This window comes from Danio rerio, chromosome 5, assembly GCF_052040795.2.
Source record: "Danio rerio strain M-AB ecotype USA chromosome 5, GRCz13ab, whole genome shotgun sequence".
Taxonomy (NCBI): Eukaryota; Metazoa; Chordata; class Actinopteri; order Cypriniformes; family Danionidae; genus Danio; species Danio rerio.
Window position 1 is genome coordinate 78798072 of NC_141025.1, and position 25501 is coordinate 78823572.

The following is a 25501-nucleotide window of genomic DNA, read 5'->3' on the forward strand; positions in this document are numbered from 1 at the left end:
AGAAAATCAAACATAGAGAGTCTCAAAAACCTGTTTGTATAAGGAACTACTTTCTTCCGGCATTTATTCACATATGCAGCTGACCTCAGAACAGCAGAAACCACTGCTCATACACCAACATCAAGCTAGAGCTAGTGTCTGACTGATTCTCTAGCGTAATTTCTAAAGTGATGTCAAAACAGCTGATTTTGATCACATTTTAATGTTGTAAGGCTGAACAGCATGAAATGCCATCAGCAACAGAGATTTCCTAGAATTTATCTGTTGCAATATCACAATAATTAACTCTCAAAAAGCCAAAGCAAAGCCAACACCAGTAGATTACTATGCATAAATACAGCACTACAACATGCAAAAGAGAGAGATCGACACTGAGTGTCACTTACCTGATTAATGATGATTATGTCAGCTGTAGTTTAAAATGTTTGCTGTTTTCTCTCCTAAGGTCTCTGTCGTCATCTTGTGGTAGAACATCAACCCTCTTTGCTCTGTTCAGTATGACAAGCTGATGCCGCCCAAAATAGGCGCTATCCTTATAAATAAACTGCATAGTTTAATTTTAACAACTACATTCTCATTAAAAATACAACAATAAGGTATATTATGTTGTTAAACAAAGGTACATAAGGTGCTGCAATATTAGTCAAACTGTAGTGAGTTTATTGATCCGCTGTCACTCTATGTGGGCGGAGTAATACACAAGGGTAAAGAGGCTGTACGAGTGCTGTTATTTGCAGAATACCGAGCCACTAACAACCAATCAGATTTGAGAACCAGAGAGAAGTGTTGTGTATACATATATCTGCAGTAAAAATAAATATTTGACTGACGTTAATAATAATTAATCATTTAATTTTTAAAAATCCTGTAGAAATAATTTTTAAATCCTGTAGAAAGTCTTATAGGAGCTTTCTGTTCTGCAAATAAGACCGTTATAAGTTATGCATTCTACATTTGTTTAACTGCACCACAGTTTGTCTTGGTTTTCATTTTAATCTGTGACTATTTGGCATGAAATTGTTTCCGCGCAGCGCTGAATTCATTTGTACCCCGACCTGACAGTAGAACCACAGTATGTGTCCTGTCGCAGCTTTGCTAGGAGTATTTTTAGGCGTGTTGTACTATGTGGGATACCGGTGTAATTGGTGGACTGGAATAATGTTATTTGGAGAGCTGTCACACTTCTCCAACTCTGTGTCTTTATCATTTCTTCATCTGTCCGTCTTTCTTTGTCATTTTCCCCTCCTTTCTCTCATTACGACCCATCAGATCATCAGAAACAAGGCAGAAGTTCACTTTCCTCCACACCATGCACAGCCACAGCATTTAATAGCTAGAGTTTCTGCTGGGAATGGTGCTTGTTTGTGCAAAATAATAAATATTAAATAAATAAAAAAAATGCATGCATTCTGCCATTCAAATCTGGTGTATTTGTGTATGTAAATACGCCCCAGGTTCTTCTTTAAATGTATGTCCACCCATCAATACGGCACATTATTATACTGTGGCTTAACTCATGCTATAAACCCAGTTTGACTGCATCAGGAATAAAACACAGCATCAACAAACACTCCTGGAATAATGGCTTCATAACTTCATGGTTTCTGGTGTAAATAAATCACAAACATAATTTATAATATGTCTAATGTTAGATTTTAGTTGAAAAATAAATAAATAAATAAATACATAAATAAATAAATGTAAATAAAATATATAAATGTATTAGTGTAAATAAAATATGTAAATAAATGAAAATAAAATAAATTAATCAATTAATGTAAACAAAAATAAACAAATAAAAATGAATGTAAATAAAGTAAAAGTAAATAAATATATATAAAATAAATCAATCAATCAATATAAATACAACAAATAAATAAATATAAAATTAATTAATTAATTAATATAGATACAACAAATAAATAAATATGAAATAAATAAATAAATATAAATACAACAAATAAATAAATGTAAATAAAATAAATAAATAAATATAAATACAATAAATAACATAAGTGCAAATAAATACAAATAAACAAATACAAATAAAATAAATAAATGAATGTAAATAAAAATAAATAAACAAATAAATAAATAAATTAATTAATAAATGTAAATAAAAATGATTGTAAAATAAATAAACATGTAAAAAATGAATAAATAAACAAATAAATTAATAAATAGATGAATAAATAAATAAATAAATAAATAAATAAATAAATAAATAATAAGTACAAAAATGTTATTACAAAAATGAAAAAAATAATGTCAATAAATAAATCAGTGAATCAATTAAATAAATAAATACATAAATAAATGTAAATAAAATAAAAGGGTGTAAAATAATACATAAATTAAATTACTTTAAATAAATAAGGGGCAACACTGGCTCAGTGGTTAGCACTGTTGTTAGCACTGTCGCCTCACCGCCTCCCAGTCAGTTGGCATTTCTGTGTGGAGTTTGTATGTTCTCTCCATGTTGGCATGGGTTTTCTCCAGGTGCTCAGGTTTCCCTACAGTCCAGACATGCATCTGTCCTCGCATGCTTGTGTAGGTGAGTGTGTGAGTGTGTGTGTGCGTACGTGCATGCGTGCATTCGTGCATGCATGTGTGTGTGTGTGTGTGTCTGTGTCTTTAGTCCCAGCAGACATCCAGCATCCCCCAGCATGAGTGTGTGTGTCCCGCTGAGCTCTGGGTCGTTCCTCTGCCTCTGCGCTCCCGCTGATTTGAAGGGACGGCCGCTCTGTCTGTTCAGCTTCTCCTTCACTCAGATCTCCACGTGCTCGAGAAGTGGAAGAAATCGCTCGCCTCTAAATTCTCCTGTCAAACTATCAAAGTTCCTTTTCCAGACGTATGGAAATAAATAAATAAAAAAGGGAAGGTGCTTGATGTCGCTTTAAATGTCGTGTCTTGTCACCGTTGACAGAATAAACGTTTGAAATTCCACAAAAACAAGCCCAAAAGCATGTCATGACTACAAATGTTTCTTCACAGCGTTCAATGGCATATTTGTTCCTGCATATTTCACTAATTAACTAATGGTCAGCTATCACAGACTTAGAAAAATTGTTCACGTCTCAAACGATTTTGGGCACAAACCCTAACAGCATTGGGCATGTGTATGAGGTGAGAGTCATGCAGAGGGCTATGTCCATTTTAGCAGATGAGAAGCACCACTTTATTCTAAATTTTGCCTCTGCCATCAGCCCAGCAAGCATGTTTTGTTTTCAAAAGACGTCTATTAGATGTCTAAACATAGTCGTCTTGGCTAAGACAAGTCTAAATTTGAACTGACAGTGACAATCTAATAGATATCTAAGAATAGGCCAAAACTAGACTAGTCATCAAAGCTGTTTTGGATAAAGTGACTAAATCAAGGCTATTCAATTGGCGGCCCGCGGGCCGAACCCGGCCCCTGAGGCAATCAGTTTCAGCCCTCCAAATAGTGTGACCACAACAGCAAAACTAAATTCAGTTCAGTTGAAAAATGTGCTATTCAGTGCTATAGTTATGAAGTGACGTGTGTCTGTTCAATACAGCACGAGCTGCAGAGGCTGCGCAGAGCGTGAGTCACCATAAGCGAGTGGTGCAGTCAGCAGAAAACAGGATAGAGAAGGCCTTTTGTATTATGCATTGATATCGTCAATAGGGATGCAACGATTAGCCGATTTCACTATTATCTGTGCTTTAATTCATCACAGTTAACTGTCAGTTTACAGTTAATCTGTCTATCCGTCCTTCAAACCATCTATCCATCCATACATCCATCCCTCCATGCCTTCCTCTCTCCATCTATCCATCCTTCCATCAACTAATTTACCTATCCCTCAACCCATCCATCCATCCATACATCCATACATCCATCCCTCCATGCCTCCCTCTCTCCATCCATCCATCCATTCATCCATCAATAAAGATGTCTATCCATTCATCAATTTAACCCTCCATCCGTCCATCCATGCATCCACCAATAAATCTTTTCATCTATCCATTCCTCCATAAATTCATCCATCAATAAATGTCTATCAACTCATCCACCCATCATCTATCCATCCATGAATAAATCTGTCTATATGTCAATCAATCCAACCATCCATCTATCCATCGATACATCCATACATCCACCCATCCTTCCATTCATCCATCCATCCATCCATCCATCCAACCATGCATCCATCCATTCATCCATCCATCCATCCATCCATCCATGTCTATCAATAAATCTGTCTATCCACTCATCCATCCATTAATGAATAAATCTGTCTGTCAATCCATTCATCCATCTATCAATAAATCTCTCTATCCATCAGTTAACTCCTCCGTGCATCCATCCATACATCCATACATCCATCCATCCATCCATGCATCCATCCATCCATCCATCCATCCATCCCTCCATCCATCCCTCCATGCATCCCTCTCTCCATCCATCCATCCATCCATTCATCCATCATTAAAGATGTCTATCCATGCATCAAATTAACCCTCCATCCGTCCATCCATGCATCCACCAATAAATCTTTTCATCTATCCATTCCTCCATAAATTCATCCATCAATAAATGTCTATCCATCCATCAACTCATCCACCCATCATCTATCCATCGATGAATAAATCTGTCTATATGTAAATCAATCCAACCATCCATCCATCCGTCCGTCCATTCATCTGGCCATCCAGTGTGTGTGTGTGTGTGTGTGTGTGTGTGTGTGTGTGTGTGTGTGTGTGTGTGTGTCTCTCTATCTATGTGTGTGTGCTGAATACACACGCTGTCACTCAGAGCAGACAGAAGAGGTTGAAGGGCAGATTAGTAAATACTTAAGGGATGAGATTTGTTTGCTGTCCCATCATCCGGATGCTTCTTCATTCTGCCCGGAGCCAGAAAATCACACTGTTGCTCTTTGAAAGTTCAGCTGAAGTTCATCTCTGCTCGCTTTTTCTTCAACTACGAGCTTTGCATTGAAAATCTTCCACCGTGCACTTTAACTCTCAGGTACGATTAATAATCATTACACATTCTGTTGCATTCAAAACTACTCATCTTCTTATCTGCGTGGTATTACATCAGTAAACTCTTATAGAAAGTTTATGAATGCACATGTGTGTGATTCTGAGGACACAAAGTCAGTCAGAAACCATCACAATGTCTCTAAATATTAATGTACATAATTATTCACCCCCCTAAAAAATGTATTTAATTCTCTGTAATCTTCAATCAATGTTGCCTCAATGTGATTGCAGGCTTCTGTATCCATGCTACTGTAATCTTTACCCATTTATCACTTTAAAAACTTGATAATATCGTATGTTTTAGTCTTTTTTGTTGATTTTGGTCTTTTTTTCTAACTGTTTTTGTAATGTTTGTGACTTTTTAATCATAAAATAATTCATAAGATACTGTCATTGTTGCATTTTATACAATAAGTAGATAATATTGGTGCACATTTATGACAATAAAACGCAAAGTAACAGCAAATGTGTTCGTTTGTTACACTTGAATGGGAGACAGATTTATACATGGCTCGTATTTCAAGCGAACGGGACATTAATCACCATAATGACGACCACAGGCAAAACTATTATTGCCATTAAAAGAGCAGCATTAAATAGAGGCAAACCACCATTAACTTTTATGCATTTGGCAGTTTGTTACAACATCAGCCCACAAGTCACTTGTTTTACCACGACCTTCTCATAAATTTTGCAATATTTTGTGATACAGCTCCCAGAATCAGAGCTGATCCTCCCCATACACATAGTGTGCAAATCACGTAGTGCCTCAAATTACCAGAGGGCCCACTGGTTGCCAAACATAATGCAGTCCTCCTTATTGTGGTTTTAAACATTTATAATTAAATTATTATTATTATTATTATTATTATTATTTTGGAATATATTAATATTATATATAATAATATTGGAAACTGGTAGGGTGGCACAGTGTGTAGCACGGTTGTCTCACAGCTAGATGGTCGCTGGTTCGAGCCCCAGCTGGGTCAGTTGGTGTTTCTGTGTGGAGTTTGCATGTTCTCCCCGTGTTGGCGTGAGTTTCCCCCACAGTCCAGACACAATTGGATAAACTAAATTGACCGTAGTGTATCAATGTGTGTGTGAATGAGAGTGTATGGGTGTTTTATCTTGATAATCCAATCTGATAATATAAAATGACACATTTTTGCAAATAAATAGGTAAATAATGCATGTTCATTGATATTATAAAGCATGCAATCTCCAACTAAGCTTTCAGATTGATGGTGCTGCAGTGACATGGATGGTTGACCGCTGAAAAAAAAAAAGTTTATTTTACAATTTCATTATTAGTACAATTGCAACAGTATGATTACCCAGTGCTTCCATCTAGATAGGCTCCTTCTTTGAGTGACAGGCACAATATTATTAGCCGCGCCCCACAGCTACAGGAGACCGATAAAATTAAATTACATTAAAATACTGAAATAAAAGTCTCAGAAACTTCTGGAACATGCAGACTTTTCAAATAAGTCTAGGATTAAAAATAATGATAATACAAACAGCTATTATAAAATGACACATCTTAACAAACAAACAAATAAATAAATAAATAAAAATAATATTAAATAAATAAATAAATAAATAAATGAATAAATGAACCAATAAATGAATGAGCAAATGAATAAATAAATTAATTAATTAATATTATTAATTAATTAATACATGAATAATTAAATGAATAATTAATTAAATAAATAAATAAATAAATAAATAAATAAATAAATAAATAAATAAATAAATAAATAAATAAAAATGAATGAATGAATGAACAAATAAATAAATTAATGCATAAATAAATAAAAAGGTGAATAAATGAATAAATGAATAAATAAATGAATACATGAATAAATAAATAAACAAATAAACTAATTAATATATTAATAAATTAATATATGAATGAATGAATGAATGAATGAATGAATGAATGAATGAATGAATGAATGAATGAATGAATGAATAAACAAATACATAAATACATGAAATGAATAACCTAATAATGAATGAATGAATGAAAGAATGAATGAATAATAATCTTATGGAACACCAATATATTTGTAGCCACACCCATTTTATCGTTAGTTTGACACGAGTGAATGATGAGCAAAAAGAAAGCCCCCCCCCCCCCCCCTCTAATGAATATTCCATCTAGTTCATGTAGATTAAAGTGTAAATATTAATCCTGATAATGTAATATGCAGTTATGAAATGACACATTTTTACCCCCCAAATATAAAATTAAAATAATGAAAGCATTTGTCTTGGTCTTATGACGCATGCAATCTCTAAACACTCCTTCAGATAGGTCATTCTGCAGTGACATGAATGATTGACAGCAGTAATCTACCCTCGATGTGCCCTAGTGAACAGCATCACGGCTCTCTAGTGTCTCAAAACCAGGCTGACTTCATCCAGTCTTCAAACACACAAGCGCAGTATGATTGGTGCGATCTGTTTCTCGTCTCATTGTTCACTATAGTCAAGACGCTTACATAAGTGCATTAATATAAGATCCGGATATACCCTGCTGTCTCGGTTATTTTTTCCCCTTCCCGTAATTGGCTCCTGTCAAAAGTGCCAGAGCGAGCTCATTGTAGACAATAGGACAGAAGAAGTTTGGCCCTTGTTAAGCGAGTCCTGCCGAGAGATTAGTCAACAGGAGGACTCGTCTGTTCTCTCGCTGTCTCTGCTTATTTCTCAATAAGAAAGACAGAAATGTGACTAATGAGCTCAATGCCTGCACATGCACAACAAGCTGAAGTGAGGAGGACACTGCTACACTGCTGTGGACACTGCTGATGGCTTTATTTGATTACACTCTGTCTACAATATACATGCTGCATGCACATACTGTTGTAATACCGGTAAAGTTTGCATAGTGCAGATTGTGTATAACACTAAACTGATGATTAATTTTGCATTTGATTGATTAATTCTCAAAGGTTCATGAAACCCTTGAGTACTTTTTTAGAGATGTTAACAGATTTGTGTGTGTTGAGCATCAGTAAAGACAATGTTAGCACCTATTAGCTTTAATTGTGGGAAAACTGGATAATGTTGAGCTTTTGTCAGCTGATTTCAGCTTCCGGGTTTAAAATGAGTTTTGGGGCGGATCAAAATCAGTGAAGTAGCATTAAATTAATTAATTAAAAACAACAACAGTAGTAGTAGTTTTTGTTGTAACGGTCATATGCTGAAACCTTTACATAAGCAGAAAATATTTACTGCCAGAAAAAAAAACATTAAAAAACTAATTCAGTTAACCCTTTACAAAGCAGGTTTAATAAATTAATATCACCCAGTATTCATTCATAAATATCCACACAAAGCCACAACCAGCATGTCATTAACATCAAACACGTCACACACTTTATTGTGTTGTACATCGTCTTTTTTTGAAACAAAACTGAAATATTATTTATTTTATAACATTTAATACGAGTGTTATATCAAATATTAAACCAGTCAAAAGAAATTGGCTTAATCTGGCTTTAAAAAAATAAATACAAATAAATAAATAAATAAATAAATACATAAATAAATATGTGAATAAATAAATAAATAAATAAATAAATAAATAAATAAATAAATAAATAAACAAGTATATAAATAATTAAACACATAAATGAATAAAAAAATAAATAAATAAATACATAAATGAATAAATGAACAAATAAATGAATGAACAAATAAATAAATGAATGAATAAATAAATAAATAATAAATTAATTGAATGAATTAATTAATACATGAATAAATAAATGAATAATTAATTAATTAAAAAAATAAATAAGTAAACAATTATTAAATAAATAAATAAATAATTATATGAATAAATAAATAAGTAAATAAGTATATAAATAAATAAGTATATAAATAAATAAGTAAATAAATAAATAAATAAATAAATAAATAAATAAATAAATAAATAAATAAATAAATAAGAAAGAAAGAAAGAAAGAAAGAAAGAAAGAAAGAAAGAAAGAAAGAAAGAAAGAAAGAAAAAAAGAATAGGATAGTATATGCGGTAGCGCAGTGGGTAGTGCTCTCACCTTACAGTAGGAAGGTGCTAGATAAGTTGGCGGTTCATTCCACTGTAGCAACCCCTAAATAATAAAGGGACTAAACCAAAAACAAACAAAAAATTAATGAATTAATGAAAAATAATAATAATAACAATAATAATAACAACTACTGTTATTATTATTAGTAGTAGTAGTAGTAGTAGTAGTAATATCTTTATCATTGTTGTTGTTTTTGTTATCAGCAGAAAAATATTTCAGTCAAAATAATAATAATAAAAAAAGCATTCATAAATATCCACACAAAGCCACAATCACCCCATCAGGCCTGGAATACAGAGTAACACGCACCATTTGCACTGTACATTCCCAGTGTTTTGTGTGTGTTTACTGGTGGGATTTACAGGCATTGTGTACAAGACTTGTAATGTGTGATTCAGCTAGTCCTTTAATTAAATAGCATTAGCAGCGAGAGCTGGATTGTGTCCAGGCAGGGCAGGTGGGCTGCTCAGATCACTATAGCATGTTATTTTATTATTGGATCAAGCTGTTGTGCATCAGGTGATAAAAGTAATGCAGACTTCTGTCCAGCGACTCTGTTTGCGTGCAACAAAATGAATGGATGTGTCTCTTTTTTTCCACAGTTAAAGTGTGATTCATGCGTTCTGGCGTTTTATATATATATTTTCTCCAGCCGGGTCTCCTGGACAGATGGCTTGTAAAGAAAACAGCACGCCACCCCGTAATCATATGTGCAATAAATGCTGCTGGTTAAGACCCCGTGGATCGACTGCAGATGGCACTTCAGTTTCAACACCTCCACTCTAATGAATGAGAGCAAAACTAGCAATAATTTCACCTCTCGCTCTCCTTGCTGAGCAGATACCCTTTGCAGGAAGACGCCTGTGTAAACCGAGCTCATCTACAGTGTGACTTTGTGGGAAATCAGGCTCTGTGGAGACGTAAGTGACGGTCAGTGACTGCTCTTTATGTTTAATCCTGGGCATCTGCTCTGTTGGACTGGTTCACTGTTGCACACAATTCAATTTAGAGAGCAGGTTAGATGTTAAAGGGCACCTTTTTTACAATATGCAAAATGCATCACTAGAGTGTATGTGATGATTCAGCTTGAAATAGCACACTAATAATGTTTTATAACTCTCTGAAACTGACCCCTTTAGGCTTTCATCCTAATTGTGGTGTTTTGGTGACTGTCACTTTAAATTTAAATGAGATTGTGCTCTTTTCAGAAGAGGGCGGAGCTATGAATACCTGTGTGTCAGCACAGTGGCAGATTCAAAACAGCTGCTTTTCACTCAGGGCTGTTTATGCTAATGAGGGAGAGATGGTCAATAGTAGGCGGGGCTTAATCCCTCACTGATGACACGTACAAAGGGAGAATGTCAATCAAAGTGTTCCTGCAGACTGTTTTTATTAAGTCTGATTATAACAAACACAATTAATTAATTTTAACCCTTTAGAGGTTGGATAGGCCAGATATATCCTGATTAAACACCTTATAAATAAATAAATCTCGCGCCATATATACTTGCAAAATAAAAGTAGGTTTTGCAAGCAAAAAATAAATAAATTACTGCAAAGCGAAAGTTTTTTTTTTGAGAATTAAAAATTGATTTTGCTAACAAAATTAAAGAACTGCAAAGGAAAAAATAAGTTTTGAGAAATAACATGAAATTTGCAATCAAAAAAAAAAAAAGCTGCAAATAAAAATCTAGAAGCGCAAGAAAAAAAAATAAAATAAATAAATTAAAATAAAATGAAACATTTGCAATAAGAAAAGAAAAAAAAAATATATATATAATATTTTTTCTTCTGGAGAAAGTCTTATTTGTTTTATTTCGACTAGAATAAAAGCAGTTTTTAATTTTTTAACACCATTTTAAGGACAAAATTATCAGCCCCTTCAAGCTTTTTTTTTTTTTTTTTTCCCCGATGGTTCATTTGAATTCTATCGAAGGCAGTCAGAATAGAGTGTGTGCTACCCAAATAATAAGCCGAAGGAAAATGAATGAATGATTATTTACAAATGTAATGGACCATATTCTTATACATGCATCCATGCATTGACCGCTTCATAACACAGTGTCAGAATAGCACAAAAACAGAAGCTCACACAAACAATTTATTTTGTTTTATTTTTCCATGTTTTCTGCAACTGGCTGAACAACATTGGTTTTAAAATTCTTCTTTTTTTGTTTTCAAGGGCCTCTCAGGTTTATTAGGGTAGTAAATTATTGACCTTCTTCATTCTTCACTCAGTCTACACAGTCCTCAGGTCTCTGATCAATTACTGTTGAGTGCTGTCGCGGTAAATATAAGACCGCTTCTGTGCTCAGCATTAAACTTTGTACCATGAGGACAGCACAGTCAATGTCCAGTTTTAAACCATTGCCAAAAATAATAAGAACAAAAAATAAAACAAAACCACAAAACAAAAGTAAATAGATTTTGCTTTGAAAAGATTAAATATGACAGATTTTGTATTGCATTATCATTATTTAGCATCACTGTTTATTTTATTTTTGCAGGAGAAATAAATGTATGCTATATTAATAATATTTCAAATAAACTTTAGCTCTGAGGTCAGTCTTTATGTTTTAAAATTTAAATCAAAAGGACAACTTTTTATATTCTGTCATTCGTTCTTTCATTCGTTTGTTAATTTGTTCAATTTTTATTATTTTTCATTGTATTCATATCTATATTCATTTATTTGTTTGTTAGTTTGTTTGTTACTAATTCATGATGTTTCAATGTTTCACTGATTATTGATAATTATTGCTTATTTTTTATTTATTTATTTGTTGTTGTTTGCATTATTATTATTATTATTATTATTATTATTATTATTATTATTATTATTATTATTATTATTATCATCATTATACTGAGAGATAGACTGGTTTGAGTTTTGCACCACTTATTCCTCAAACTGCTCTTTCCGTCACTGCTGCTCCACCGCCCAGTGTCCCATTTCTCAAACAGATTTAATTGGCCTGAAGCTAATTATAGCAAATTTAGACGGAGACACTGCCATTGCTGTTGGCACTACAACGATTTTGAGTTACTTTGCCCATGGTTGTTTTGTATTCTCTTGTGAAGCTGACTGCTTGCATTTTTACTTAAAAGGGCACACGGTAAGTTTAATAAAAAAATAAATAAATTAATTGTTTATTATTTATTTGTTTGGTCAATAATGCATTTAATTTAATCATTTTATATTTATTTTACAATAATTTATTTTTATTGTTATTTATATTTTTATTATTACAAATTATTCATAATTTAATTACATTTTTAATTAAAATTTTATTTTATTTATAGTCTGTCTTGTTTGTTTATTTGTAAATAAATTTATTTAATTCATTTTATTATTATTATTATTACTATTATTTTTATTATTATTATTATTATTATTATTTTTTAATTAAATTAAATTGATAATTTAATTACATTTTGTAAATGTTATTTTATTTTCAATCAGTCTGTTTATTTATCTATCCATCCATCTTTATTTATTTATTTATTTATTTATTTATTTATTTATGTTTTAATAATTTTGGGATGAACAAAAAAAGCTTGCAATGATTTCCTCTGCAATTATTAATTAATTCTTAAAAAGAATGATGAAAGAGAAAAAAAAAATAATAATCTGCATATCATCACATTGGTGATTCTAAAGAATTTGTGGATAAAAAAATAATAAAACTCTGAATTTGTTTTATACTCGCAAAATAGTTCACTCATACTTACAAACAAACAAATAAATATATTTGAAGAGTTCACCCTTAGCTGATGATTGATTATAAAGCTTGTTTGGCCTGCTGTCAGAGCCATGTGCCCTGGGCTCCCTCTCGTTAGTAGTGTGAGAGAGGGGAGTTTAAGCTCAGGCTGCTCTCGAGAACTCCCCTGCTGCTTATGGCTAAAGATAAATCAGAGATTGCTATGTAGAGATACACAGCTGACTAAGAGCTCATCTGTCATCTGTAGTGTACAGTTTGGTTTGGTCAATTCACCTATGTCGCGTGTCTTTGGACGGTCGAGGGAAAGCAGGGTAAACTCCACAGAAACGTCAACTAACCTGGTAAAGACTTGAGCAAGTGACAATCTGGCTGTGAGGCAACCCTATCGAGGAAAAATGGAGAAGGAGTGGTGGTGAATTGGGGGATTCTTCAAGACAGATATAAAGCTGCGGTCACACTGGACTTTTCTCCGCATAGACTTCCATTCATACGCACGCGCATGCGTTAGACTGGAAACACAAGGTTTTGCAGGTTGCTGCATTGCAAAGTTCAAGCTTGGTGAAATCGTATCACTGGACTTCGTGAGACCAATCAAGGATTAAAACACGACCTCTCTGAACAGAAACCTAAAATATATAGCAATCACTCACCTTTTAAAATGTCTAATCGTCTTGTTTAATCCCACCCCCTTTTTCGCACCGCCGTATGGCAAAATTTGACAAGCTCAAACTCGAGTGTGACTAGCTTTACTGAGATATGAAAAGGATTATTTATAGTGGCTTAGGAATGATCTGATTGGTGAATCATGTCTTAGCTGATGAGGGACCGGCTGTGGTCAATCATAAGCACGTGTTCCTCTCGAAATTAGTTTATAAATAAACTTCATTCATTCATTTTTCTCTTAGGCTTAGTCTCTTTATAAACCTATTTTATTTGTATTTGTATACCCTATTCAAGTTTTTAATCTATCTCTTCTGCGTTACATTATTTGTTTCTATTTCTTTAATGCTCTTCAAATCTTAAGTAATTTCAGTTTAAAGACGGTCAGTGCTAAATTGCCACTACAGATTGTTTACGTTTGCTGTGAGGAATCATTTCAGAACGCTGGATAGTGAAAGTGTCACGCGTGGATGATATCAAACTCCTTGTACATTGACTTTCGTGTTTGTCGCGTCTTCATTGTCGTTCAGTCTGACTGTATAACAGCTGAGATATTACAGTGTGACATGAGAGCCATGTTCATGCAGTCTGACATGCTCAACCCAGGCTCATTTTGGAAATGTAGCCCCGCTGGCGTTTCTGGAGGCCGCGAAACACGTCCCGGGAGGTAAGTATTTGTGAGGTGCTTGTTTTCGCAAATCTGCGAAAAACGCCTCTCGCACCCCCGCTGTTCTCGCGTAAAAAGCCGCCGGAGGCCACTGTCGAGCTGACTGTCTGAATGACTGAACGATTGACTCGGGGACCGGTTAATCGGCCGACCCGGCCACCCTCCTCCTCCTTCTTCCCTAAACCCAAGCAATGATTTACGAAAGCCATGCAGAAAAAGAAAAACCCTCGTCTGATTTTGACTGCGTTTTCGTATTTCACCGTATTCTCGCCCCATTACGAACTCTTTCGCATTTATTTTTTGGATTCTGTTTTTTGTCTTACCTGATTTCTGGAACAGCTCTTCCCCAGACTCGAACCTGGTCGTCGAACCCGGCCAACCAGCTCCTCCTCCTCCGGGCCTCTGCTCCGCCAACGTAACACGACAAACTAACCGGACAAACTGGTTGCGGCGCTAAAGCCCTCCACACGGAGGAGGTGAGCCATCAGCCCAGCCGGCGAGCACAAAGAGGAGCGACGTCACACCACCCCGTAGCGTTCGCTTGGAAAAAAACGAAATGCGGCCATACGTACCTCCGGCCACGTAAATCACGGTCTCCAGAAACGTCAACGGGGCTACATTTTCATAATGAGCTTGGGTTGTACATGCTATAATCGTTCAAGATTATAAAATATCCCGCAGTGTGGGCCGGCCTTTAGCTTTTGCAGGACCAGCTGTGGTCAATCATAAGCACGAGCTCCTCTCGAAATTAGTTAATAAATAAACTTCATTCAATCATTTTCTCTTCGGCTTAGTCTCTTTATAAACGTCACTTATTTTATGTGTCTACCTCATTCAAGTTAGCTTTTTAATTTATCCTTACCTCATTTCTATTTTCTGCGTCACACTGTTTGTTTCTATATCTTAAATGCTCTTCAAATCTGAAATGAATTAAGTCTAAAGGCTGTCAGTGTTTAAGGAAATGACCACTTTCATCAACACTTTTCATCAAGTGTCAATAAACTTCATTGAATTGCTTTAAAATGGCATTGAATAGTGCTGAATAGATGCTTCAATAAGGCATAACTCTGAAAGCGGCATTCAGGATCAATCAGGAGATCCATGTGTTTGTGGAGAAGCATTGAGAGATATAAACATTAACAGAAACATTGCTTTCTGTCCTTCATATGATGAATTAATGGATTTCATTCAAGGCAAAAATGTTAAACGTCAGTGAAACAGCCTGTAATGCACTTTAGTGTACAGTAATGAATTGAAGTCAGGGTGAGATCAACACACACACACGAATGCAAACCACACTAGCTGACAAAACGAAGCACATCAGGAGACAGACGGCTTCAGACTGGGCTTTAAAGAAAAAAGGAAGAGAGATTATGATCTAATCCCTCTGCAGGGTGTGTGTGTGTGTGTGTGTGTGTGTCTGTGTGTATGGAGCCCCAATCCCAGTGTACAGTGTAATTGAATCAGCTTGAGACAGTGCAGAAAGCAGCTTGTTAATGAAGAGTAATGGGAGAGATCAGCAGGTTTTCCGCAGAGAGATTTGCTGCGACCAACTGAGAACCGCGCACAGATTGAGCCGACAATTACACTGAACCCGAAAGGAAATACCACCGAAGAAAACAATGACTTGGTGGATGTGGCGGGCTTAAAAAAATAATAATAAAATAAAATATGCATTTTGGATGTGTCGTTGTTCCGGCTGTTTATTTGTTTACTTTCCCCATGTGTATATATATATATATATATATATAAACCAGAAATTTACATACTCTATAAAAAGGCACAAACCATTAAAAAAAAGTCAGATTTTAACGTAACTAAACTTTTTCTCTTTTAGGTAAGTCAGGATGATCACATGTGTTTCTGTTCTGCTTAATAGCAGAATAATGAGAGAGATATGTATGGAGAAACTGTTATAACTGTTCTTGAAAGTCAAGTTTACACACAATAAGATTATTCTGCCTGTGATAGAGCTCAGATGATGATGTCGAGGTTTCAGAAGTTTCTGATTGGCTAATTGACAACATTTGAGTTAATGTGAGGCACAACTGTAGAATAGTATTGAAGGAGGAGCTCAAACACACTGCTTCCTTGTGTGACAACATGGGAAAATCAACAAGCCAGAATCAACACAAAGCCAGATTACAATTAGCTGAATCACACAGGGAAAAACACTAATGTTTGTAGACATGTGCTGTGCTCTGATGGAGCTAAGATTGAACTGTTTGGCCATAATGAGCAGTGTTACATTTGGAGGACAAAGGGGAAAGCTGACAAGCCTAGAACACCATCCCAACTGTGCAGTATGGGGGCGGCAGCGTCATGTTGTGGGGCTGTTTTGCTGCAGGAGGGACTGGTCCACTTCACAGCATAGATGGCATCATGAAGAAAGAACATTATGGAGAAATACTGAAGCAACATCTCAAGACATCAGCCAGGAAATTAAAACTTGGCCACAAATGGGCCTTCCAAGCAGACCCAGTCCCTAAGCACACTGCCAAATGAGTTCAAATGTGCTTTAAGGACAAAAGAGGGAATGTTTTGGAGTGGCCATCACAAAGCCCTGACCTCAATCCTATAGAAAATTTGAGGGCAGAGCTGAAAAACCTTGTGCGAGCAAGACAGTCTAAAAATCTGACTTAGTTACACCAATTCTGTCAGGAGGAATGGGCCAAAATTCCTGCAAACTATTGTGAGAAGCTTGTGGAAGGAGACCCAAAACATTTAACCAAAGTTATACAGTTTAAAAATCTAAAAATACCAAGGAAATGTGTGTAAACGTTTGACTGTCTTGAAATTAATAAAAAATTCTCTCATTATTCTGGCATTTAGCAAATGTAAATCATTTAGAAAATCCCAACAAACCTACAATAGTACAAGTTTAGTATCATTAACCATCTGACCACAATCAGACATTCTAGTTGACCATTTGGTATCAGAAGTGGCTTATATGAAAGGCAATTTTTATTTGAGCACAATAAAATATGGTCATGCCTTGATTTTGAATATTAAAATTTTTAATAGTTTAAAGCGCGATATTGTCTGGGTTGGTGTTGGGTAAGCTGCCTGTACAGTTTCTGTTATATTACAAACTACATTATGCGTCTTATGCATTTCAAATGACAAAAATGTCAATAAAAGTCACTGTAGAGTTGAATTTTCAACATCAAAAGTCGACAGAGCAGAGATCAACATCCCATAATGCAATTCACAACCATAAAATAATAATTCTGTTTACCATGCACCTTTTTAAGCATAAAAATATTCTTTATATGTGTTTTTTTTTTTATTTGTACGTGTGCTGACAGCTCTCAGGGATGGACGTCGTATGAAATATGATGTTGATTAAATTGAGTTGCATGCATAAATTAGAGGAGGAGAGAAAACAACACGGGCCAGGGGCCAATGACAAATTCTCATCTCGGGAAATGAGAGCTGCGGTTGCCAGGTTGAGAAATTTGCCTAACGACCTCCGCCTGTTCAAGGTGTCGAGATGGGAAAACCAAAACAATAAAAGCAGGGTGAAAAATGGAAATAATCATCCGTGAGAATAATAGACGCCCACAGATTCTACGTTGTTGTTTTTTCCTCCCTACATCTTGCTTTAGAGATTTAATCATCAAACGTGCCGATTATTTGACGGGACGCCGGTAATGGTGATATTTCATCTGTTGAATCTGTTCGCTCTCTGCGGACAAACCCGCGACGATTATTCCAACAGCAAACAGATGGTCAATTAACTTCCATTCGTTAACTTAATTGCATGAAAGAAATTGCTTTCGGTGAGTGTGTGCTAGTACTCGGTGAATGCATTTGTAAGTTACAGTGTTGGATTTTTTTTTTACTTTAAAGGCGAATTGCTTTAGAATGGGGGGGGAAAATATTTTGTGGAGAAAACTGAAATACTTGGAAATATGTGCTTCAGCGCTAATGATGATTACAGGGACACATTATCGACAAACAAATGATTATGTCCATGCAGTTTTTTGCACAGGACCAAGTAATTACCACAGAGCAACTTGATCTTGTACGTTATTTGTAACTGAATATGTATATATGATATTTAACAGAAGCTACATGATTAATTAACTTCATTCTTCCTATTTTGGACATCCATTTAGATCTTTACAAACCAACTTGAATGCCTGAAAACTCGAAATACTGCACACTGAAAACATGAACGTGACAGTGGAAATAATTCAACGGACAATGAACAACATGAAGTAGGCGGTTTATATTATCAACCAATCAATCAACGGCATAATCACCATGTGACTAAGTCTGGAGCAGCAGGGACATACATCAAGTTGCTCTTTATTTTCATGCTCTTCTTTGAACCTTCTAGCAATATTAGCAATCTTATAAGATCATCACAAATCACACTGAGACGTGAATCTAATAAACTCAATACATCAAGAACATGACTGTACATCTACTGATTCATAGGTTTGCATCAAGTTAGTGTAGATGGATAAAATGTCCCAGCATGCACTAGTTTACAAATAGACCAAGGTCAACCATGCTTTGGGAAATTTAGTTTTTGTGTGTACTGAAATTAAAATAAATAATGTAACCTTGCATGTACATGTCAACTACCTCTAAGTACTTTAAATATAATTGTTTTAATAACTAATCAACTGTAATATCTAGTTTATTTTGTCTTTGGAATGATGTTTGTGTTTGGGTAAAGTTACTTTTTACATTTTTAGTCAGTTTTTAGTGTTGCTTTAATGTGTTAGGAAAGTGATGTGGAAGTGTGAGTGATGGTATTATTTTAAGATTGAGTTAAACTTAAAATTGCAACAATTTACTTTTAAGTAACTTTACTCTAATAATATTGTAATTAAAAATATATATTTTTTTAAAATAGTAGACGACTAACGCCAAAAAAATAAAAAAATAAAAATTAAAAATTAAAAAATAAAAGCAAACAAACAAACAAACAAACAAACAAACAAACAAGCATATAAATAAATAAATCTTTTTACACAGATAAATAAAAAACAAAGCTGATTTTCTTACAGAGAAATAAATAAATAAACAAAGCTGCTTTTCCTCAAGATAAATACATAAATTAATAAATAATAAATAAATCTACATTTCTTCCAAATAAATAAATAAATAAATAAATAAATAACAAATAAATAAATAAATAAATAAATAAATATTTTACACAGATAAATAAATAAAGCTGTTTTTCAAATAAATAAATAAATGAATAAATAAATCTACCTTTCTTCCAAAAAAAAAAAATAAATAAATAGATGAATAAATAAATAAAGAAATAAAGAAAGAAAAAATAAATAAATAAATAAAGAAATAAATACATAAATTTTATTTAAGATGAACAAACTAACAAACTAACAAACAAACTTAAATAAATAAATAAATACACAAATATAAATAAATAAATAAAACAACTTTTTTCAGATAAATAAATAAAGTTGCTTTCTTCCAGAAAAATAAATAAATAAATAAATACATAATTAAAACTTTTAAAACTTTTTAAAACTTTTTTTTTCCAGATAAATGAACTAATAAATAAATAAATAAATAAATAAATAAATCTGCTTTTCTTCCAGATAAGTAAATAAAATAAAATAAATCAACCAATCAATGAATGTTTTCATCACAACCAAGTGTTAGCAGACAGCCTAGTTATTACCCTTAATAACCTGTAGTTGCAAAGTGATTTATACCCAACGAATACAGGGGTGCATCAAAATAAAATGTAACCAAACTTTATACATGTAAGTTAGTATCACTGCTAGAATGCACACAGATCAAACTACTGACTGTCCAAAGCTGCAACATCAAAAGCTAAAGATTTCAAACTGCATATTTTCCAACATTCGCATTCATGTCGATGGAAGCCAACACATTACCGCATCAGAGAGAAGCCAACAAGAAACAAGATTTAGTTTCAGAAGAGGAGTTCACAGAAGGGAAGGAGGCTTTGAAAATGCAGGACCACAAGATCCTAATTCTGCATTTGCTAAACACATGAGTCAGTCAATACATGAGAGAATGAAGATTGCTTACATTTCTGACTTCCCAGCAGGAAAAGGAAAATAACACAAACTTATGTTTTGGACTGGTTGATGTATACAGTTTTAAAACAATAAGAAACACACACACACACACACACACACACACACACACACACACACACACACACACATATATATATATATATTGCTTACGCAGAACGCTGCAATGTTTTTGACAGAGCAAACACTATCCATACAGGTAAATATTATCTTTGTGTAATGGAATCTTCAAACCTTTTCTTAGCCCATTAAAAATGTATGATGTCCTCGAGATCTGTTATAAGGTGATGGTCTGTTTATCATGTTATTTCTCCATGTTATGCTTTTAATGTGTGATTTTTTTAAGGTATTGTTTCATTTATTAAATAATTTCAGGCTTTTACATATATATATATATATATATATATATATATATATATATATATATATATATATATATACACAGCAAATTCATCTGAGTTAAATTCTTGGTGTTGAAGCATTTCAGAGTAAAGTGTTGACGTTAAAGAGTTAGATTTTGATAAATGAATATAATAAGAGTTAGAATTGATTTTATTCAGTGCGAAATCAAGGAGTTATCTTTTCTACACTTGGTGGTGTTATTTCCAACATCCGGGAATTCATGCAGCCCCAGTCACTGAAGAATTTTCCAGATGCCATTTTCCATCTGAGGTTTAGAACAGCAACTGGTGAGTCAAACTACCTAAATGTTGGTATTTTACTGACTTTCTCTAAGGAAATACAGTTGTAAACATATTGTTAAGTTAATAACTTTAGAATGGAGTGACAATTTTAATCTTCTGCGGTTCATTCATGGTCGTTTGTGTATCTAGCTTAACTGCATTACTATTCACTTCTTTTCAAGAATGTTTTTATATATGCTCACGCATACATAGTGCATAAAAACATCAAATGTACATGTTCAACACATTTCTGTCACGCTTAATGCCATTTTGTGCGTTGTTACCCATCTGTAAAATAAAATCGACGCTTCTCCTTTAATTCGAAGCAAACTAGCGAGGGAATCCCCGGAGCAGCCTAGCCTACTCTGCCCGGATGCTAACGGCAACACAGGACGGTTTCCATACGCTCTGGAGAGTTTCTAAAACATATCTGGTGAGTAAATGAACATATGCTTACTTGTAAAAGGCTTCCTGACTAAAACATATGATTTTTTTGTTATTCGTGTACGTTAATTTAGTTCTTTTAAACACCGCGGCCCTTTTAAACTGGTTCATTCGTGGCCGTCCATATACCGTTAGTCCATAGACTCGCGTGATAACGTACGCTTGAATTATATTAAGTGTTGACAACCATTAAAGTCGGAATGTTAACATTAATGTCTTTAAATGACCGCGTTTGCACTTTCTCAGACATTTAAGGTTACAGAAGTCTCCCGGAAGTTGCGGGACTAACGTTAACGTTATCCCGCAAATGCACAGAGACTCCCAGATGCCCAAGTAGATGCCCGCAAATGAATGATAATCTCCCGGAAATCGCGCGTCTCCCGCCCGGTCATTAAACACTTTGCACACCCCTCTCCACCGCATCCCAGCTCTTCAGGTACGTCGCGCGCAACTCACCCCCACCGCTCTTCAGGTACGTCGCGGTTCTCATCTCTCCCGCTACCTCCCGCAAATCAACTCTGTATCCCCCGAAAATGACTTTTCCCAACTCGGGATGTCTGACGTTAGTAAGTTAGGCTATTTATGTAGTCAGGAACATCTTAGTCAAGCTTTTTCTCCCGCATGATATTGTGCTTAAAACTATAGGCTAAACTTAGCATGTACTGTACACAACATTTCCTTTTTATTAAAGACTATTTAGTGCGTTGTAAACAGCCACCTGTCTGTAAAATTAATCAACTGATTCATATTTGAGCAGCCTAATGATGATACAGGTTTGATTTGTAGATTTATTATCAATGATCAACATCTGAATCAAAAGATATCTGAAAAAGTGTGAGGCATACTTTGTGATGTTCATCTCTTTTTTTATCTGAAGGTTATGCATATGTGTGGATACTAATTTTTTGTTGTTTTTTTAACAGCCACAGTTCTCTATACAATAACACAAGACCCTGTGACGGTGGCTGATTAGAGACGGATGGTGTATTTCCAGAGTTGGTGAAATGACCAAGCACACCTTCTTGGTCATATGTGGTAATAATAATGAAGGTATGTTTGATAAAGTTCTGTATTTGTTTCACAATAAGCTGAGAGGGTATTAGAGTATTAGAGAATAACAAATGACACAAAGGTGATAAGTTTTGTATTGTGGGTGAACGGTTACTTAAATAATGTTTTACTCTTTGCTTTGCACTTTTCCTCTTCTGCTTATCCTAATATTTTAGATTATATTTGGACCTGAAACATCTGCTAGACTCCAGTAAAGGTGGCGTCAATACTGGACCTGAAAGGGCCTAACAAGTTGAATCTGGTAAAGAAACATGCACGCGCGCACACACGCACACGCTTACAGAAAAGTGTTGTTTATGAAGTTTATGAATATTTTTTACACTGTGGCCAATATTTTGGTAAAGTCAGCATCACTAAATGATATAAAAGATTTTAAGCTCCTCTAAATTTTGCTCCAAGTGTTGTGTTAAATTCAGGATTCTGGACAGACAGCTGCCTGTTTTTCCAGTTCTAGTCATAGTGGTTAACCTAATTGTTTTTGTAGATCCAACAGTGATGTATGTGTTTTTTCTACTTTTCCATATCCTGTCACCTCAACCAGCTGGGAGAGTCAAGTTGTGGATCATCATGAAGATTTTCAAAAGGTGAGTTTAGATTTCTTGAATGTTTTATTTACTTTAAATGTTCTTTTAAATATATCATAGAATTTGATTGCAATTTGTTTTCAAACATTTTTCTTAGTCATGCTGGAGACTTGAAGAGTTCTTAGATGAGTATCACCCTATATCCGTGCATCAGGAACCACCAGACGAGCGATCAGCAGCTGCTACATCGTCATGGATGAAAAGGTCATCCTGTGGCTGGGAAGCACTTCATTCACAGGACATGCTTGATGAGATTTCCTAGCTCCAGTTTGTTTTCACACAAGTTTACAGCATTTATACCTTCATTTAAACTGCTGTGTTTGATATGGAGGACCAAGGAAACACCCGAAGTGAAAGATTTGCACGCCAAGTTGTTTAAAATGTAATTTTACAAGAAAACTATGAGTTCAGAAGAAAACTATGAGTTCAGAAGTAAACTATGAGTGACGCTATATTGAACTTTCAAATTGCTCTGATGAAACATCAAGTTTGGACCAAAGGACTGAAACAGCCTTTTTGAGCGCTGGTCATACATATTTTGTTGATACTGTCTGTACTAATAAAACATTTAAAGCATATTTGACATTGTTGCATTTTAAAAACTGAATGAATTGTTGAAGTGGTGAATGTTTTCAAATAAAATGTTTTTTCTTTTGTAATTTACAGTCTATTTGACCTTTTTACCATATTTACACTCAAGAGAGTTGAATAAAATAACAATATATTGTAGTAAAAAAATTACTACCAGGCGGTGTTAAATATAGTTACATTTTTAACTCTGCCCAGAGTTAAAATTAACCCTTACTTCAGTGTCAATGTGCCAACCCTTTTGAAAGTGTTGATTTAACTCTGTTTTGAGTGGACCCCATGAGACACTTTCAAAGTGTTGAAATTAACACCCATAGAGTTGTTTTGGGTCCCCATATTTTGCTGTGTATATATATATATATATATATATATATATATATATATATATATATATATTGTTTTTTTTTTTTTTTTTTTTTTAAATATTATCCAAATTATGCTTAACAGAGCAAGGAAATTTTCACAGGTTGTCTGATAATATTTTTTTCTTCTGGAGAAATCTTATTTGTTTTATTTCGGCAAGAATAAAAGCTGCCTCATATTTTTTAAAGACCATTTATGGACAAAATTATGAGCCCCTTTAAGCTATATTTCTTCTCGATAGTCTGCAAAACAAACCATCTAATATACAATAACTTGTCTAATTACCCTAACCTGCCTAGTTAACCTAGTTAAACCTTTAAATGTCACTTTAAGCTGTATAGAAGTGAATATCTAGTCTAATATTATTTACTGTCATCATGGCAAAGACAAAATAAATCAGCTATTATAAATGAGTTATTAAAACTATTATGATAGAAATGTGTTGAATAAATCTGCTTTCAATTGAACAGAAATTTGAAAAAAAATAAAAATAAACAAAGGGGTTAAAAATTCAGGGGGGTAATAATTCTGACTTCAACTGTACATACATAGGCCGTAGTGAGCATGTTAAAAGTGGGGGAGACAGCTGAATAAGATCCAAAAGTTTATGATTGAATGTGCCTTTGCTGTTTTTAGATGCATATTAAATGTAAAAAAAAAAAGCATACTCTAACAAGTATTTTTACTGAACAATTTATAATTAAATTACATAAAATCGGGTTTGGAGGATAGGCACAGTATAAAACCTTCAGATGACAGTTGAGACACTTATTTTATCCCAACATCAATCTTTTTAAAAAGTGTCCAATTAAAAGAGTATTTATTTAAAGACTCATCAAACCTTATTTAAATGATTCAAGCCCACACTTTCAATGCATTGCTCTGTATTGCATTTGTATGCATTTAATTGCACGTCATTTGTAGAGTTTTCATCATGCAATCAGCTGTTTCTATGTGTAAACTGGTTCATGCAACCTAGAAAATCCAATCACAACCGGAATACAGCCAACACACACACACACACACACATATATAGAGCTTATAGCTTAATATATTTATTTATTCCTCAGTAAAGTGTGGCATGGTATATTTCTGACTAAAACACATTAGATACTTGCAAAATGCTGTCTATAGATTTCAGATGACTGTTAAGAGATTTTGGGCAAACAGCAAACTTTTTAAAAAGTGTCAACTCCAAAGAGATTGGATGTTTTCTATGCATGGGCCTTCATTGCATTTGTTAGCATCTAATTGCACTCAGTGATAAATCCATCTGTAGTGTCATCATCATGCAATTAGATGCATCTACCTGTGGATTTACATTATGCAACCTTGAATATCCAAGCATGACTAGAACATAACCAAAATATTATATATATATATATATATATATTTATATATATATATATATATATATATATATATATATATATATATATATATATATATATATATATATATATATACACAGCTAGCTTTATTTCTTGCTACCTTTCTCCCTCAGTAAAGTGTGGCATGGTTAGTTTGTGAGATCACGGACTGGTGTTTTGAGTCTCTCCTCTTTGACCGAGTGCCTG

General features: G+C 34.1%; 1 long non-coding RNA gene across 1 annotated transcript; it reads left to right on the forward strand.

The window, feature by feature from the left end:
• Nucleotides 1-20820: 20820 nt before the first annotated feature.
• On the forward strand, nucleotides 20821-23632 carry LOC147844557 (uncharacterized). Its single transcript, XR_015492198.1, has 6 exons — nucleotides 20821-20880; nucleotides 21201-21307; nucleotides 22242-22368; nucleotides 22545-22630; nucleotides 22931-22973; nucleotides 23071-23632. It is a non-coding gene; the product is annotated as an uncharacterized LOC147844557 (long non-coding RNA).
• Nucleotides 23633-25501: the final 1869 nt, after the last annotated feature.